This window comes from Schistocerca piceifrons, chromosome 4, assembly GCF_021461385.2.
Source record: "Schistocerca piceifrons isolate TAMUIC-IGC-003096 chromosome 4, iqSchPice1.1, whole genome shotgun sequence".
NCBI classification, from domain to species: Eukaryota; Metazoa; Arthropoda; class Insecta; order Orthoptera; family Acrididae; genus Schistocerca; species Schistocerca piceifrons.
The window spans coordinates 184,770,473-184,789,367 of record NC_060141.1 but is presented as its reverse complement, the minus strand read 5'-3'; positions in this window follow the sequence as shown (position 1 = coordinate 184,789,367).

Sequence of the window (18,895 nt, the reverse complement as noted above, 5' to 3'; positions counted from 1 at the left end):
CTTTTGACAATGTTGACTGGAATACTCTCTTTCAAATTCTGAAGGTGGCAGGTATAAAATACAGGGAGCGAAAGGCTATTTACAATTTGTACAGAAATCAGATGGCAGTTATAAGAGTCAAGGGGCATGAAAGGGGAGCAGTGGTTGGGAAAGGAGTGAGACAGGGTTGTAGCCTCTCCCCGATGTTATTCAATCTGTATATTGAGCAAGCAGTAAAGGAAACAAAAGAAAAATTCGGAGTAGGTATTAAAATTCATGGAGAAGAAGTAAAAACTTTGAGGTTCGCCGATGACATTGTAATTCTGTCAGAGACAGCAAAGGACTTGGAACAGCAGTTGAACGGAATGGACAGTGTCTTGAAAGGAGGATATAAGATGAACATCAACAAAAGCAAAACGAGGATAATGGAATGTAGTCAAATTAAATCGGGTGATGCTGAGGGAATTAGATTAGGAAATAAGACACTTAAAGTAGTAAAGGAGTTTTGCTATTTAGGTAGTAAAATAACTGATGATGGTCGAAGTAGAGAGGATATAAAATGTAGACTGGCAATGGCAAGGAAATCGTTTCTGAAGAAGAGAAATTTGTTAACATCGAGTATAGATTTAAGTGTCAGGAAGTCGTTTCTGAAAGTATTTGTATGGAGTGTAGCCAAGTATGGAAGTGGAACAATGACGATAACTGGTTTGGACAAGAAGAGAGTAGAAGCTTTCGAAATGTGGAGCTACAGAAGAATGCTGAAGATAAGGTGGGTAGATCACGTAACTAATGAGGAGGTATTGAATAGGATTGGGGAGAAGAGAAGTTTGTGGCACAACTTAACTAGAAGACGGGATCGGTTGGTAGGACATGTTTTGAGGCATCAAGGGATCACAAATTTAGCATTGGAGGGCAGCATGGAGGGTAAAAATCGTAGACGGAGACCAAGAGATGAATACACTAAGCAGATTCAGAAGGATGTAGGTTGCAGTAGGTACTGGGAGATGAAGAAGCTTGCACAGGATAGAGTAGCATGGAGAGCTGCATCAAACCAGTCTCAGGACTGAAGACCACAACAACAACATTCCACATTAAACTGCCTCGTTAGCGTAGTACCGATATTTAATGAATATCTTTCCAGTGATTATCCGGCGATCATGTACTCAAACAATAACAGCTCTTTGTGTATATTTACGCACAATACATCCTCTCTGAGGATCAGATGCCAGTACGTACCCTAACCATCCTTCCCCCGCAGGTCTTCCTGCACGTCGCTAAAGTTTTCTAGAGTTTTGACTTCTGTATATACAACGGTATGACCTTTGGACAGCCTAACGGAGCTCCCGAGCTAAACGCCTAGATCATTTGTGTTTCTTGTGGTCAGTAATGGCCATGCAAAACTTCTTTCAGATAAGCTGGAAGTTACTTTTAGTTCTGAAGATTCCTCCCAGCTAGGAACGACATGCTGTCTTATATTTGCTAGGAACTTTCCAATCCAATCACAAATTTGATCTTATGTTCCTTACATTCGTAATTTGTTCGAAAGTCGACAGTGCTGAACTGTATCAATACATTTCAGAAGCCAAGGAAGAACGCATCAACCTGGACACCGGTATTTCCTCGTTCTAAGTTTCGTGAGAAACCCAATGGGCTGGGTTTCATGATATCGTTGATTGCGAATCTCGTAATAATTCCTGCTGCGAAGATTTTCAGTCTCCAGCAAGGTTATAATGCGTGAGCATAAAACATGTTCCAGAATTATTCAACAGATTGACGTCAGCGGTGTAGGCCTATAGTTGTAAGTATCCGTTCGACGCTCTCATTTGAATAGGGAAATGACCTGGGCAATTTTTCAGTCACCTGGAATGCTTCGGTCCTGCAATAGACTGCCGTTGGAAGAGGAGGAAATGCATTTGCATACTGTACGTATGATCACATCAGCTGCGGTCGTCTTTCCTCTGTTACGCGATTTCAGTGCTTCTCGGCTCGGTTTCTAATCTCGATGACATTTTCGTACTGGTGCAGCGATTGAAAGCAGGAACTGCTGTACGACGTTCTTCAGTGAAACAATTTTGGTAAACAGAATTTGGTATTTCGTCCATTACTTGTGAACGTCATTTTGGTGGCAGTACGGTCATTGACAGATGGCTCTCATCCGGTTGCTGACTTTTAAACGACAACATCTTACCAAGTTTGTCAGACAGACGAAATTTTAATTTCCAACTCGTTGAATGCTTCATGCCTCCGTGATTTTCTACAAACGGAGGTACCTACGCCCTCCTTGTTTTCACTGAGCGATGAATCACTGTGTGCTGCTAAAGCGTTGTGCTTTTGTTACAGGAACCATTACACTGTATCGCGTACACAAGGTATGGGAATCCAGCACATTGGCGGAGCTGTCATTTGCACTCACGTGATTCATGTGAAAAGGTGTCCGATGTAATAATGGCCGCACGAGTGGAATTAACAGACACTGAACGCGGAAGGATAGTTGCAGCTAGACACATGGGGCATTCTATTTCGGAAATTGTTTGGGAATTCAATATTCAGAGATCTACAGTGTCAAGAATGTGAACCTAGTTGCTGAGGGCCTTCACTTAACGACCTGGATCGGCAGCCTTTGCATGGAGTTTTCAGTGCTAACAGACATGCAACACTGGGTGAAATAGCCACAGAAATCAATGTGAGACGTACGACGAACATATCCGTTAGCACACTGCGGTGAAATTTGGCGTTAATGGGCTATGGCAGCAGCCGACCTAACCGAGTACCTTTGGTAACATCACGACATCGCCTGCAGCGCCTCTCCGGTGCCCCCAGGACCCTATATGACTGGAAAACCATGGTATGGTCAGATGAGTCCCGATTTCAGTTGGTAAGAGTTGATGTTAGATTCTAATGTGGCGCAGACCCCATGAAGCCATGGCCCCAAGTTGTCAACAAGACACCGTGTAAACTGGCGGTAGCTTCATAATGGTGTGGGTCCTTTGGTCCAACTTAACCGATCATTGACTGGAAATGATTATGTTCAGCTACATAGAGACCATTTGCAGCCATTCATGGACTTCATGTTCCCTAACAACCATGGAGTTTTTATGAATGCCAATGCGTCGAATCGTCGAGCCACAATTGTTCGCGATTGGTTTGAACAACATTCTGGACGATTCGAGCGACTGATTTGGCCACCCGGATCGCTCGAAATGAATCCCATCGAACATTGAAGAGACGTAGTCGAGATGTCAGTTCGTGGTCAAAATCATGGACTGGCACCACATCGAAATTGTAGACGGCAACAGAGGCGGGGACGTCTAACGACTTATAGAGTCTATGCCACTTCCGGTCGCTTCGCTACGCCGTACAAAATGAGGTCAGTACGACATTAAGATGTATTCCATGAGTTTTGTCACCTCAATGTATTATTCTTATTTGTCCGTTTGTTACAGTTTTAATGAATAACTCACATCTAAAAAAAAATGCTTGAGTTTGGTCGTCTATTAGAAGATCAACCTCTGTTCAATTTTGTCCGGAAGCAAAGAGCCATGAACGAGTTGTGTTGTAACTCTTTCATTAATGCTAAGTGTGACTTTGACCTTAGCAGTCTGGCTGTGTGTGTAATTCTAGATTCAGTACTCTGCCAGTCCGTCACGTTGATTTTCGGTTCGTTCGATGCTTGTTTGTTTATAGGACTTTGGTTTCGTTTAACTTGTAAAGAAGCTTTATAAAGCTTTGTAGAGTGGATGTTGGATAAGGGCCGGTCTTTATCATCCTTCGCAAATTTTCTCTGCATACTTCTGTATAAGAATTAATGTACCGGTATGTCAATGTTTTTGAATTTTCTCCAGTTGCATTCAGTACTTGTGATCTCTTAGATGAACGTTTGATGTTGAATGCTTAGGTACTTTGAAATTTGTTGACTGTCTCACTTACCAAGCAGAAATACATTTCTACCGTTCTTAAGATTCCTTCTGAAGCTTGTAGTGAGAGATAACTACAACGGCCTTACGATCTCTGACAAGCTGTTTGGCCTCTTTTCATTCAGATGTAAATATGCCCTCTTACGACGTCTTATTTTCTGTGTAGCGACCAGTATTATGATCAGACGGATGGCGTTACGATGGGAAGCCCGTTAGCTCCAGCAGTTTCAAACCTCATTGTGGAAAGGTTTGAGCATTTTGCCTTAGACACAGCCCCATCAAAGCCTAGTTGTTTCTTCTGATATGTTGACACGCGTTCGTCATTTGGCCTGAAAGACGTGAAAATCTGGACGAGTTCTTGGAACATCTCAATAGAGTTATTAGCAGTATCCAGTTCACTATGAAAGACGATGCCCTACTCTTCATCGACGTTGTTGTCGTCCTCAAACGAAACGGATGCACAAATGTGGCCACAGCGTCTAGAGACAACCTATAACACCGATCTGTACTCGCACGCCATTAGTCATCGTCAACCTGCACATCACGGACATTGATATATCGAGTGCGAATGATATGAAATGATGATTATTTGTCCCATGAGCTGAGCGATTTACACTACGTCTTCACGGACAGTGCCGCAATTTTCATCAAATAAATAAAGTAGTTTCAAGCGAAAATGGCAGTAAGACCACCGACGAGGAGCAGAAAATGATACTTACTTTTTGGACATTCTATGGCTCCGTGCCGGGTCAGATAAACTGTCTGCTGAAAACAAACAAAATCAAATTGATCTTCAGAATTCCGTCAAAAATCCGGCAGTTACTGAGACCAGTTAAAGAATGCAGCAGGTTTCGGAACTCTGGGGGTTTACAAAATACCTTGCGAATTTGGCCACTCTTAAGTCGGGAAAACTGCGCACTGTAGAGCAGCGCAGGAAGGGGTCTGAGCGGTTTTATCACCCACTCTACTCCAAGAAATGCTCTTGAAAACGGCCACCACATCAAATTTGACAGAATCTCTGTCGTGGTTCATACGAGCGGCTTCTGGGATTGTCAAATTAAAGAAGACATCGAAATAAAAGTCACTGACAACACCTTTAAGTGAGACGACAGTCTACAGCTCAGCATGGCATGGGTTCCAAAGATCCCAAAGTTGAAGGGGACACGTCGAACGCAAAGTCAATATACGCCCATATGGGCGATGCCGCGACCACCAGTGACGTCACATCGGCCAGTAGTTAAGGTCGTACCAGCAACGCATCAACAGTCATTCCACTTGAAAACGACCAAGGAATGCTTGGTCGAAAGCTCGTGGCATTTTAACCACTTGACACGGCTGGAAGACCGAGAACATTAAATTCAGTCGATTTTTATGTTTTCCGTTTAATCTTTAAAACGGGTTACGTCTAGTTTCTTCCAGTACTGTAGCAGCTAAGAGTTACAAAGATTTTTTTCACATAAACATGAAATCTCTTAAGCCCAAGGTGCTATTGCCGAGTTACATCGCTTGCTACGACTGAAACTACGTAGTGTTTCTAATGCATCTCTAAAAACCCCTTGAACTTGGTATACATGAAATTCTTTCAAAAATCACATTTCGATCTATGTACCTCAACTGTGTCATATTTTGATTCAGATTGTCACGTCCTTCATTAAAGTTGTCTTGCTTATAGTAGTTCTTGAATTACATTTCAACGATTCCTTTTCATTCAGATTATTGTATAGGATATATCAGACTGGAGACATCCGTGGAACTTTCATTGTAGATTTCGTACCCACCCAAGAAATTGGCACAGGACAATAAATAGTTTTCTGCATCATCAATCAAGTCACGTTACGGATGATCCCCACCACCTCTGCCCTCACAAAAAAGAGTTTTGTAGCTCTTTATGGTTGTTATTGTGGTTTCAGTCCAAATCATCTCCGTGCAACTACTGCTTCCTGTATTCATCTCTTGATCTTCCTCTACGATCTCCCCCCCCCCCCCACCCCCAACGCCTCCCTCCAGTACTAAACTGGTGATCCTTTGATGCCTCAGAATGTGTCCTACCAACTTTTTAGTCAGGCTACACCGCAAATTTCTTATCTCCCCAATTCTATTCAGTTCCCGCTCATTACTTATGTGATTTACCCGTCTAATCTTCAGCATTCTTCTGTAACACCACATTTCGAAAGCTTCTATTCACTTCTTGTCTAAACTGATTATCGTCCATGAGTCACTTTCATACATGGCTACACTCCATACAAATATTTTGAGAAAGGACTTCCTGACAAATCTACACTAGATTTTAACAAATGTCTCTTCTTCAAAAATCTTTTTCTTGCCATTGCCAGTCTACATTTTATATCCTCCCTATTTCGACCATCATCAGTTAATTTGCTTTCCAAATAGCAAAACTCATTTACTACTTTAAGTGATTCATTTCCTAATCTAATTCCCTCAGCATCGCCAGATTTAATTCGAATACATTCGATTATCCTTGTTTTGCTTTTGTTGATTTTCGTCTCATATTCTCCTTTCAAGACACTGTCCATTCCGTTCAACTGCCCTTCTAAGTACTTTGCTGTCTCTGACAGAATTACAATGTCATCAGCGAACCTCAAAGTTTTTATTTCTTCTCCCTGCACTTTAATTCCTACTCCAAATTTTTCTTTTGTTTCCTTTACTGCTTGCTCAATACACAGATTTAATATCATCGAGGCCGGCCGCTGTGGCCGAGCGGTTCTAGGCGCTTCAGTCATGCCTGGGGTATGGACGTGTGTGATGTCCTTAGGTTAGTTAGGTTTATATAGTTCTAAGTCTAGTCGACTGATGACCTCAGATGTTAAGTCCCATAGTGCTTAGAGCCATTTGAATAACATCGGGAGTAGGCTGTAACCCTGTCTCACTCCCTCCTCAGCCATTGCTTCAATTTCGTGCCCCTCGACTCTTGTAACTACCATCTGGTTCCTGTACAAATTGTAAATAGCCTTTCGCTTCGTGTATTTTACCCCTTCCACCTCCAGAATTTGAAATAGGGTATTCCAGTCAACATTGTCAAACGCTTTCTCTAAGTCCACAAATGCTATAAACGTAGGTTTGTCGCTCCTTAACCTAGCTTCTAAGATACCTCGTAGGGTCAGTGTTGCCTCGCGTGTTCCTTCAGTTCTCCAGAATGCAAACTGAACTTCCACGAGATCGGCTTCTACCGGTTTTCTGGAAAGGATTCGTATTAGTATTTTGCAGCCGTGACTTATTAAACTGATAGTACGATAATTTTCACACCTGTGCTTTCTTTGGAATTGGGATTATTATATTCTCCTTGCAGTCTGAGGGTATTTCACGTCTCTCATACATTTTGCTCACCAGATGGAAGAGTTTTATCATAGGTGGCTCTCCCAAGACTATCAGTAGGTACTACCGAGACCTTGTTTCCACTTAAGTCTTTCTGTGCTTTGTCAAATTCTTCACGCAGTATCATATCTACCTTCTCATCTTCCTCTACGTTCTGTTCCATTTCCATAGTATTGTCCTCAAGTACATCTCTTCGTATATACCCTCTATATACCACTTACGCCTTTCTGCTTTCCCTTCTTTGGTTAGGACTCTTAGGACTGGGTTTCCATCTGAGCTCTTGATATTCATATACGTGGTTCTCTCTTCTCCAAAGTCCTCTTTAATTTTCCTGTAGGCAAGTCCTCTAGCCATTCCTGATTTCATTTTTTAGACGTTAATATCCCCTTTCGCTTGCTTCATTTATTGCATTTTTGTATTTTCTCCTATCATAGATTAAATTCAACATATCTTATGTTACCCAAAGGTTTCTACTAGTCCTCGTCTTTTTACCTTCTTGATTCTTTGCTGCTTTCACTATTTCATCTCTTCTTCTTTTACGGTGTTCCTTTCCCCTCTTCTTGTAAATCGTTCCCTAATGCTCCCTCTGAAACCCTCTGCAACCGCTGGTTCTTCAGTTTAACCAGGTCCCATCTCCTTAAATCCCTGCTCTTTATGGAGTGTCCGGTAATTGTGCTGTACTTATATTACTGAATCCATTTTTTAACCAGAAAATAAATTGTCGTACTATCACTTTAGAGCAAATTAGTGTGTTTTTGGGTTGTTTATTAAATAACTTTTCCTGTCATCAGTCACAATTTTGTTTTTATTTATTTTTTCATGACGCTTTCCGGGAAACGATTCTTGTATTCAAGTGCGTTTTCCGTTTCGGGAAATGAGTCTCATTTTCAAGCGAGTTTCTCGTGTGCTATGCCATTTATTCGAGATGTTTCTGGTGTGAGGGGCCGCAGTGTTCCGTTGTCTCTGTTGTAATGTATAAAAAAACCTTGCAGTTTTTAATTAATGATCGATTTTTATATACGGTTAATGGTGAAATCTGGAAAGAACTTCTACTTACAGTTGTCTTGTGGTCCATCTGTGCAGAAACTCAAGCATATTAAACATCACACACAGTTATCTGTGCACAGTACACGATGAAAGTAGCAAAAGAACATAAACAAACACATACAAGGATATTTTTTCATGTAGTTAACAGAAACGCTATAGGTCGTTCAGAGGCTATTATATATTTTCGCAGAGAAGATATTTATCTTAATAATCTGGATCATTATTTGGTTATATACATACTCATACGTACAATGGTACTTATTTCAAGGTGTCACTATTTTTATTTAAGTACACTATCGAGGCATCTGAAAATATTCACTGATTCGTTTTCCATGTAGTCATCTAATATTTTATTTTCATATTTTTTATAATGCGAATATATGTGCAGTTCTTTCAACATATCCATTTTATGACCTTTATTTAGTCGGTGGAGTATACTGAGATTTTGCTCTTCTTTTCCAAATGGGTGTCTTGTATTCTGTATGTGTGTGGTTACTGCTGATGTGTGTCTGTTGTGTGAGTAGGCTTTAATGTGTTCTTTATACCTGATGAGAAGTCGCAGCATGTTTGCCTATGTAGAATATGGAGCATTGCTAGCATTTTATTTTGTATAATGCAGAGTTTGCATACAGGTCATGATTACACTTCACATTGTGTTTCAGTTTTTATTGTGGGTTATTATATGTAGAGAACACAATTTTTACTTTGAGATTTTTGAAGATATCTGCAGTATTTTGTGATATGTATACTGCCGTTGTATGGGACGGTAGACATACACTTGTTTTTTACTTTATCTTGTCTGGTGTGGCCTGTGTCTGGGTCTTGCATAGTACTGAGTCAACCAATGAAGGATTATAGCCACAGGCAACGGCAGTCTGTTTCACTATATTAAATTGTTCATCTGCATTCTGCAGTTACATGACTACTCTACAATTCACAATTAAGTGTCTGGAAAAAGGGTTCAGCGAACAAATTTAAAATTATTTCTCTATCGTTCGACTTTCAAATATCGCTCAGGAAAATACAAAGCTTCAATCTTTCCTTAAAATCTCTTATTTCTCTCATTTTATTACATTGAAATTTTCTCCCTATGTAGGAAGAAGTCAACAAAATATTTTCGCATTCGGAGGAGACGGTGGAAATAGCAATTTCGTGAAAAGATCTCTCTGTAACAAAAAACGCCTTTGTATCGAAGATTGCCACCACAACTCGCGTATAATTTCCTTGGTACTCTCTCCCCTTTCCGCAACAATGCAAAACGAGCTGCCCTTTGTTGAACCTTTTCGATGTCCTTTATCAATCCTATCTGTTAAAAAGGCGATGCCACACTGCATACTCTAGCAGAGGACGGACAAGCTTAGTGTAGGTAGTCTATTTAGTAGAACTGTTGCATCTTCTAACTCTTATGGATTCCTGTTAGTACTCTTGTGGATGACCTCACAACTTTCATTATTTAGAGTCAATTGCCACTTTTTGCATCATACAGATATCTTGTCTAAATCATTTTATTATTGGTTTCGATCATCTGATGACTTTACGAGACGGTAAATAACAGCACCATCTACAAACAGTCTAAGAGGGCTAGTCAGATCGTCTCCTAAACCATTTGTAGAGATCAGGAACAGCACGAGGCCCGTAACACTGCCCTGTAGTACCCCCGATGCCAGTTCTGTTTCACTAGCTGATGTTTCGTCAATTACTACGAACTGTGACCTTTCTGACAGAAAATTACGAATCCACTCTCACAGCCGTAGATACACAATTTGACTAAAAGTCGCTCAGGAGGAATGGTGTCAAAAACCTTCTGGAAATCTAAAAATATGGAATCAGTTTGAGGTCTTCTGTCGGTAGCACTCATTACTTCGCGTGAATAAAGAGCTACTTCTATTTCACAAGAACGGTATTTTCTCAATCCGTGTCAGCTATTTGTCAGTAAATCGTTATCTTCATTATATTCGAACACAATATATGTTCCATAATTCTACTGCAAACAGACGGTAGGGATATGGGTCTGTAATTCAGCTGATTACTCCTATTTTCATTCTCAGTCGTGGGTGCGACCTGTCCAACTTTCCAGTCTGCAGGTACGGATCTGTCGTCGAGCGAGCGGTTATCTACTATGTCACCATACTCTGAAACGAACGTAACTGGTATACCATCCGGACCGGAGGCCTTGCCTTTAATAAGTGATTTAAGTTGCTTCACTGTACCAAGGATATCTACTTCTAAGTTACTCATGTTGGCAGTTGTTCTTGATTCGATTTTTGGAATATTTAGTTCGTTTTCTCTCGAGAAAGAATTTTGGAAAACCGTGTATAGTAACTCTGCTTTAGTGGCACTGTCATCAGTCACATTCCCATTGGTGTCTCGCAGTGAAGGTATTTGTTGTGTCTCACCGCCACTAGATTTGTTACTGGTAGGTTCGAACAACACGAAAGTGTTATGGACATGCTTCGGAAACTGAAATGGGAATCCCTGAAGGAAAGACACAATTATTTTCGAGGAACACTATTGAGAAAATTTAGAGAACCGGCGTTTGAAGTTGACTAAGGGACGAGTCTACTGGCCCTAACATATACTGCTCGTAAGGACCACGAAGAAAGTTGATCAGCTCTCTCAAATTTGTGTTAACCACTCTGGTAAGATTTTCAATTTTCGTAGTACAGATTTTAAGATTTTAGTTATTATTTTCAATTTTCCTATTATGATGTTTAAGACTTTCATTGTCAGATCCAATTTTTGCATTAATGTACAAATGAAGTTTAACTGCTCATGATCCCCTTGGAACGAATGCTTGGAATGCATGGAAATTTGTCCATGGTGTACAATACACCGACACCGTTACATATTGATAAGTTGTCTTTTAAAAAGGAACTTCTGGATGTTTCATCTGTAACACCTGTGATTCAAGTTTCTTGTTTTATCAAAAACCAAGATTCCATACTCTGTGCGATTCCAGCAATCCCTGCATATGATTACAAATTAATTGCTTGTTATGTCAGTTCCTACATGTGTTTAATAAATTTGTCTTAAATTCATCTGGGCTTGTTTGAAAGTGATAATAACGTTCCTTTATACTTTTTCGACTGCCTCGAAACAGAAGTATTTCCGTATTTGATCCTGGTTTTCCACAGCAACATCATCAAATACACTGTTTGGCTTTACTCACCTGATGGCGGAATATTGCCACTTTTGCTGAATGTTGTGTACGTAACAAGATCAAATTAGGACTGTTACTTCCTTTCGTAATTGCTATTTGGGTTGAAATAACGTTTTTAAAAATACATACATACTTTCGAAGCAAATACCATCAGGGTATGTTAGCAATGACATAATAACAATCGTCTTGCCGCAGTCTGATAGGCCAAGAGTTATTGATCATATATTAATGGGAAGGAATGTTCCCTTCTTCCTCTTCGGGTTTGGTAGTATTGCAGGACCAGTTAGTTACTACACAGTCCTTGTGACGAGGGTGTTTCGCATGCTCATCTATGGTAACAATTATACATTCGCATTAGCATGCAGAAGATTAAACAAAAAACGTGTACATGTTGCTGTTTTCTATTTATAAACTATTACATATGACTAGATATAGGCATATGCTTAAATAAGAAGTTCGTTCAGTGACTGAAAATGGCATGGTGAGTTTATACATATTTCCCTGTACTGATGCACCGTGTATCAAAGTTGAGTGACGATTTCTTCTGGCGGATGCAGAGTTAGGTACGCTAAGTGCGTCAAATTGATCCACATTTTTCTCATATAATGTGACCGCATATGGTTGCCAACTTAGTGGTCTGTCCGGATCATGTAACTGATAGGCTTCAAGTTATAAATGTTTGCTCTTGCCGATGACTGTACTCTCTCTCATTAGAACGTTTATCATTTGTGGGAAGTCCCTTGTGGAGAATGTATGCTCATCTGATATCACTGGAGTTCGATCACTTCCAATGCACTTAGGAGCAATCTGCAATGAGGTATCCCATGGACGAATCCACTCATTCAAGAATAGTGTCACTTTCATACCACCAATTTGAAAATGAGCGAAAGCCATCGCTGGGTAGAGCTCATGAGCTGACAACATTCCCTACACTAATGAATTCACCGTCACTTCTGTTTAAATTGTATGTTGAATTAAGCAGTGTAATTTTCACATCAAATGGTTTGACGACATTGCCTCATCAGCACGAAAAAAGTAATGAGTTACGCATTATGTACTGATGATGTATGTTTTGACATGTTCACCATTTGATAGTTCTTATGCGACTAGGAAAACGCATTTTCAGCTACTCTTAACAAATATTGTTCATAGCAGCATATGCAACTTTAAAACACAAAAGCTGTACAACTGTACCGCCTTTACTTTATGGGTAAAAGAAGCATACACTGGAATCTACAGCCCGTTCGTCACTATTGCTTGTGTTGTCAACACAGATGCTGTTGAACATGAATAAGGTTATGGTACTTGATGCCAAATGTGATAAGCACTGAGTGACAGTACTAGTTGTTAATTTAAGTCGTAGCAATGAATGTATACTACAAGTTCTGAATTTCAATATTTTGAACTCATCTGTTAAGTAAGTGCTAAAAGAGAATGATTACAGCAAGCCACGGCGTTTTCATGATATCTAGTAAGCCCAGTCAGTCTAAATATTCTGCAATAAGTTATTCACAAATATATCATGATGCTACAACTGGGGGACACTGCAGGAGCCTCCACGAAGATTGCGTTCACCACTCGAACAACAAGCAATCGGGCGTCCCCTGGAAACGACCTAGTCGGCCAATCCTGCAAACACCGGAGCACCAAAACCAAAGATGACAAAACTCTCCGAAGAGACTCAAAAAAGGCCTTTATCAAGACCATCACTAGTGACAACTTCCTGCAATATTGAAGGCTTATCTGTAAATAAAGAAATTTTATTATCTGACATGTGCAAACGAAACAACTGTGACGTTTTAGTGTTACAAGAAACACACAGAGCACCAACTAGCCATAGACCAAAAATACAGGGCATGAAATTAGTTCTCGAGAGACCACACGAAAGGTACGGAAGTGCTATATTTGTGAAACCGAACTTAGACGTACGCTCCTGTGCTCTGACCTGCGAAAAAAATATAGAAATTTTAACCATTGAGCTACATTCATGTACTGTAACATCCGTGTACAAACCACCCAGTGCGAGGTTTAAATTTACGGAGCCTGGAAATTTCCATTCAAAAAACATTAAAGTTGTACTAGGAGATTTTAACTGTCACGGTCTCGCATGGGGTTATAAAGAGACAAATGACGATGGCGAAATGCTGGAGACCTGGGCAGACCAGGCTAAACTGAAATTGATACATGACCCAAAGTTGCCTGCATCATTTAACAGCGGAAGATGGAAACGAGGATTTAATCCAGATAACATCTTTGTCTCCGAAAAGGTATCCCTGCAAACTGTAAAGCAAATCGAGGACCCAATTCCAAGATCGCAACACAGAGCAATAACTTGCTGCATTACTGCAGTAATCAAATCAGATGTAATGCCCTTTAAGAGGCGCTTCAATTTCAAAAAAGCTCATTGGGAACTTTTTACAGAGGACCTTGATAAGGAGATCTTGGAAATGAAACCAGAAATACAATCATATGAAACTTTCATAGACCTCGTCAAGAAAATCTCTCGACGGCGCATACCTAGAGGGTGCCGCACCCAGTATATCGCTGGACTAAATGGTAGCAGCAAGGAAGCTCTGAAAAAGTATGAAGAACTATACAATAAGGACCCCTTCTCAGAGGAAACGATCCAGGCAGGTGAGGCACTGATGTCTGGTATCTCCGAAGCGAGAAAGGAAAAGTGGTGCAACCTCCTACAAGAGACGGACATGAAGCACAGCAGTAGGAAGGCATGGAAACTGGTCAAAAGTCTCAACAACGACCCAACAGAACCACAACCAAATTACAGTGAAGTTACACCCGATCAGATAGCTCACCAACTACTCATGAACGGAAAAACTAAAAGGAAGATCAGGAATGGCAAAATTAAAAGAAAATTGAACGAGGAGATTAGCTTCCTAGCTCGCCCGTTCTTCATTCAGGAGCTACAAGATGCCATCAATGATTTGAAAAACAATAAGGCCGCTGGCCTCGACGATCTGAGATCTGAGCAAATTAAACATTTTGGACCGTGAGTACAAGCATGGATCCTAGAGTTAATGAATAACTGTATTACAACAATGCAAATTCCTAAACTGTGGAGGAAAGCTCGGGTTATTGCATTACTAAAACCAGGGAAAGACCCAGCTGAAGCTAAAAATTTCCGGCCTGTATCACTGCTTTGTCATTTATTTAAAGTGCTGGAGCGATTGGTCCTCAAACGCATAGCTGATTATGTGGACAAAGCCCTCATTAAAGAACAAGCTGGATTCCGACCAGGAAAATCATGCTGTGGCCAAATTCTTAATCTCACACAGTACATCGAAGACGGCTATCAGAGAGGAGAAGTAACTGGGGTCGCATTCCTGGATCTCAGTGCTGCATATGACACAGTTAACCATAAGGTGCTTACCCAGAAAGTGTATAATGTCACTAAGGACTACACCCTTTCTATGTTCGTGCAATGTCTGCTACAAAACAGACGCTACTATGTAACCTTACAATCAAAAAACAGCCGTTGGAGGACACAGAAAAATGGACTTGCACAGGGTAGTGTCTTGGCTCCAATATTATTTAACATCTACACCAATGATCTTCCCATCAGCCGCCGGACACGAATGTTCATATATGCTGATGATGCAGCAGTGGCCACACAGGATAAAACCTTTGAACAAGTGGAGGAGAATCTCACAGGAGCCTTAACAGAACTTGCTACCTATTACGACGGCAATAATCTCAAACCAAACCCTAGTAAATCTCAAGTATCCGCCTTCCATCTTAGGAACAAACAAGCCAAACGGAAACTCCGAGTCATGTGGCAAGGGGAAGAGCTGAAACATACAAACAGCCCAAAATACCTGGGAGTAACATTGGACAGAGCACTTACTTTTAAGCAGCACTGTCACAACACTAAAAAAAAGGTCTGTGCCAGGAACAACATACTGCGGAAGCTAACAGGTTCATCGTGGGGAGCTCAACCACATGTTTTGCGCACCACGGGTCTGGTGCTGAGTATTTCAGCAGCGGAATATGCGGCGCCAGTTTGGAGGAACTCTGCTCACACTAAGCAAGTTGACGTCGCCGTAAACGAAACTGTACGTATTGCCACAGGATGCCTCAAACCAACTCCCACAGACATCATCTACCCCATCATAGGCATAGCACCACCCACTATCCGCAGACAAGTAGCCGCCGAGATCGAAAGATCAAAACAAAAGAATGATCCTCGACACCCGTTGCATATGCACCGAAAACAACGTGTCCGGCTGAAATCCCGCAGGAGTTTCATTGAAACTACTGAAGAGCTCGTCACCAAACCCGCCGCAAGGCGGCTATCTCTTTGGGAAGAAATGGTGCCACACTCCACAATGGATCTACTTGAGGAGGGATCTGCAGGATTTCAACTACCTTTTACAACTTGGAGGTCATTAAACCGGCTGCGCACTGGAGTAACTGGGTGCAAATCAAACCTATTTAAATGGGGTTACAGTGATGGCGACAGGTGTGAATGCGGAGCAATACAGGACTTGGACCACCTACTGATCTGCCCAGATATGTCTATGACATGCACTAAAGATGATATTTTGAAAGTCAATGACAAAGCAATCTACGTTGCTAATTTCTGGGAAGGGAAGATATAATTGGTGCATCCGGACACGGAAGAAGAAGAAGAATGCTACAACTGGACAATTATGGATTCAATGAGGAAGAGAGTGTTACTCCTTATTATTTGTTTGAGTGACTGAAGACTAGAAATGTGTATCAGCTACTTTTTGAAATTTATAAAAAACTTACAGAAGTGTGTCATAACTTAAACCCAATTTACTGTTTTTTGTTTCCTAAACAAGAATGCCCTTTTTATATAATCTTTCAAACAGCTTTCTCTAGTTACCCGAGGTGTTGCAGAGTGATGTGCTAATTTCTAAGAATTATTACTGTTATAACATTACGATTTGAGTGGAGAACGTCAGATTAATGGACCACGTCCTACTAAACTACGCTGTGGAGATGTTTTTATTTCTTAAAATCGATTCAAAAATGTATTATCATTATAGCTTAGGCCTGGGGATGAGATAGTAGTGGGACTACAATAGTTTTGGGACTACACTATCTTGTACAAACTTCTGCAATTATTTAACTGACTGAACTACAATAACTGTACATCTTTATAAACTTTTAAATCACATTAGAAATAATAAGAACGACAGTATTGGGGAGGAAATAAAACAATTTTGTAATAAATATTATTATTTTATCGTATATACATACTTGACCAATCAACATGAAAGCTGGCACGTATATGCATTTTTTCATTGAGAAAATTTTTCTGTTACCCACTTTGTGTAACTTACCGCTAGGTGACTCTGCGGCATCGTCCAACTGATCATCGTGAAAACTGGTATACATTGGCATTTGAGCACAGCGAATATTTTCGCTCTATCTGCATTGTTGTACTTTGTTACTAGATGGTGATGCAGCATATCAACTTCTGTACGTTTCAGTTGATCACAAAAATCAAATTGGCTCTGCAATAGTCAGTATTAACAAATAGATATTGTGACTGTGATTTGTAATTGGTAACTGAATTTTAAATGAAATACCATTTTTATAGTGTTGAGTACTGGACATCAATATTAATACAAAATCTTTTTTTTTTGTTTATAAGCGAAAGATATTTGTGTTACACACAACTAAACTATCTTTGGACTGCACGTCTATCATCAGACATTAAGACCTGAAAATTGTTTGAAATTCCACCAAAAAAATCAAATGTTGGAAGCTCAACCACACATACTGACATTGAAAGCTCCCTCACCAATACTGCTCCTTTGGAATCTTATCACACCAAAGTTGTGCAATGGAATCAGACTTTTCGTGAGAAAACTCATTCCAAATGTGATTTAAGCAACAATAATTACAGCAAATCGAAAGGAGGTAATGTACTGATTCCACACTTTCCAATGTTTCGCTCTGATTTTCACGTCACATTCAAATGGCTACAGTCTCCTGTACATCTTGCTTTCGTAATGGCAGTCAATAAAGTTCAAAGGCAGTCACTGCATGTTGCTAGACTAAATTTACAAAATCGGTGTTCTTCTCATGGTCAACTATATGCCATTTGCTCTGGAGTAGGAACTCTGAAAACACTATACATCTGTATACCAAATCAGAAAACCAAAAATGTTGTTTATCTGCTTGCACTATTCTAAATGTTAGCACTATTTTAAATTATTTTGGGTTGATTTAATTATATAGAGAATGCAATAGTCAAATATGTTGTTCAATCATGTTGTTTATTAATAAACATCTTTATAAATTTCATCATCAATTTACACCAATAAAAATAGCGGAATCTCATCAGTATGAACTATCTTTGATTTTTTCACAGTTTTGTTCAACGAATTATAGATTCTAGGCTATATACAGATTTTTTATATATGCAGAGGCAAATAAATATACACAACCAATGCAATATCTGCCTAATTTCGCTGGTTATTTATATTTTTATTCATTATTATTATACACTGTAGAAAATAAATCACCGTTATTAAATAACTGTCATTATTTTTTTTCCACATCAAGCCCACCAGAATATTTTCCAAATAACCGTTTCTTTTAAATATGCCTTAAATTCCTCCTTTATTGCGTACAGTCTGATAGGAGCATCAATGTACTTAGATAATCAGTATGTATATTCTGCTTTTATGGATTTAATGCCTGTCAGTGTAATGGTAGCAGACTTCATTACAGTATGACTGGATGAATTTATACATTGATCTAACTCCTCCACATGTACACTACACTCATGCACGTAGCCCACAATATCATCGAATAGTGCCTTGATTTAAGGTTGTCGCCTGCTCAGCCGGTCTATCACAATCAGTAAAGCACTGTATGAATCAGTAAAGTACTGTATGGACCACTCGCTTTCACAACACTGAATAATATAATTAAATGCACTGCAACGAGTCTCCAGTTAGTAACGTCAGTGTTTAAGCTCCGTACATGCGGAAGGTGTATATCTCTGAAGGAGGATGAGATGAGTCATACCCTGTCATCATCACATCCTCTATGTATTCCATTACGCTATATAGATGGCCCACTCCACCTCAGTAACAAGCACTTAACACTACATGGAACATTCTCGATTTGTACTATTACTTTACAGTCACTATCTGTTGCTATGCCTACATTTAGACGTTTTGACCAGCTGGCAGTCAACTGATAAATGTGAAGAGCAGTGTTCTGAAAACACTTAGCTGCAGCTTGATGTGCAGTGGTGCTGACATTGGAGAGACTGGAAACTCACTGTCTGCGAATAACTGTGTGTCACGCTCCAATATATCAGGCAGTGTGTCTGCTGATTCCTGCTGCATGGCACCGATGAAGAAATAATAGTAAACGAAAACCCATACACGCAGTGAATAACAAAATGTACAATGAGAGAGAGGCGACAGTTTTTCTGTCTGGATGTTACTGATCTCTG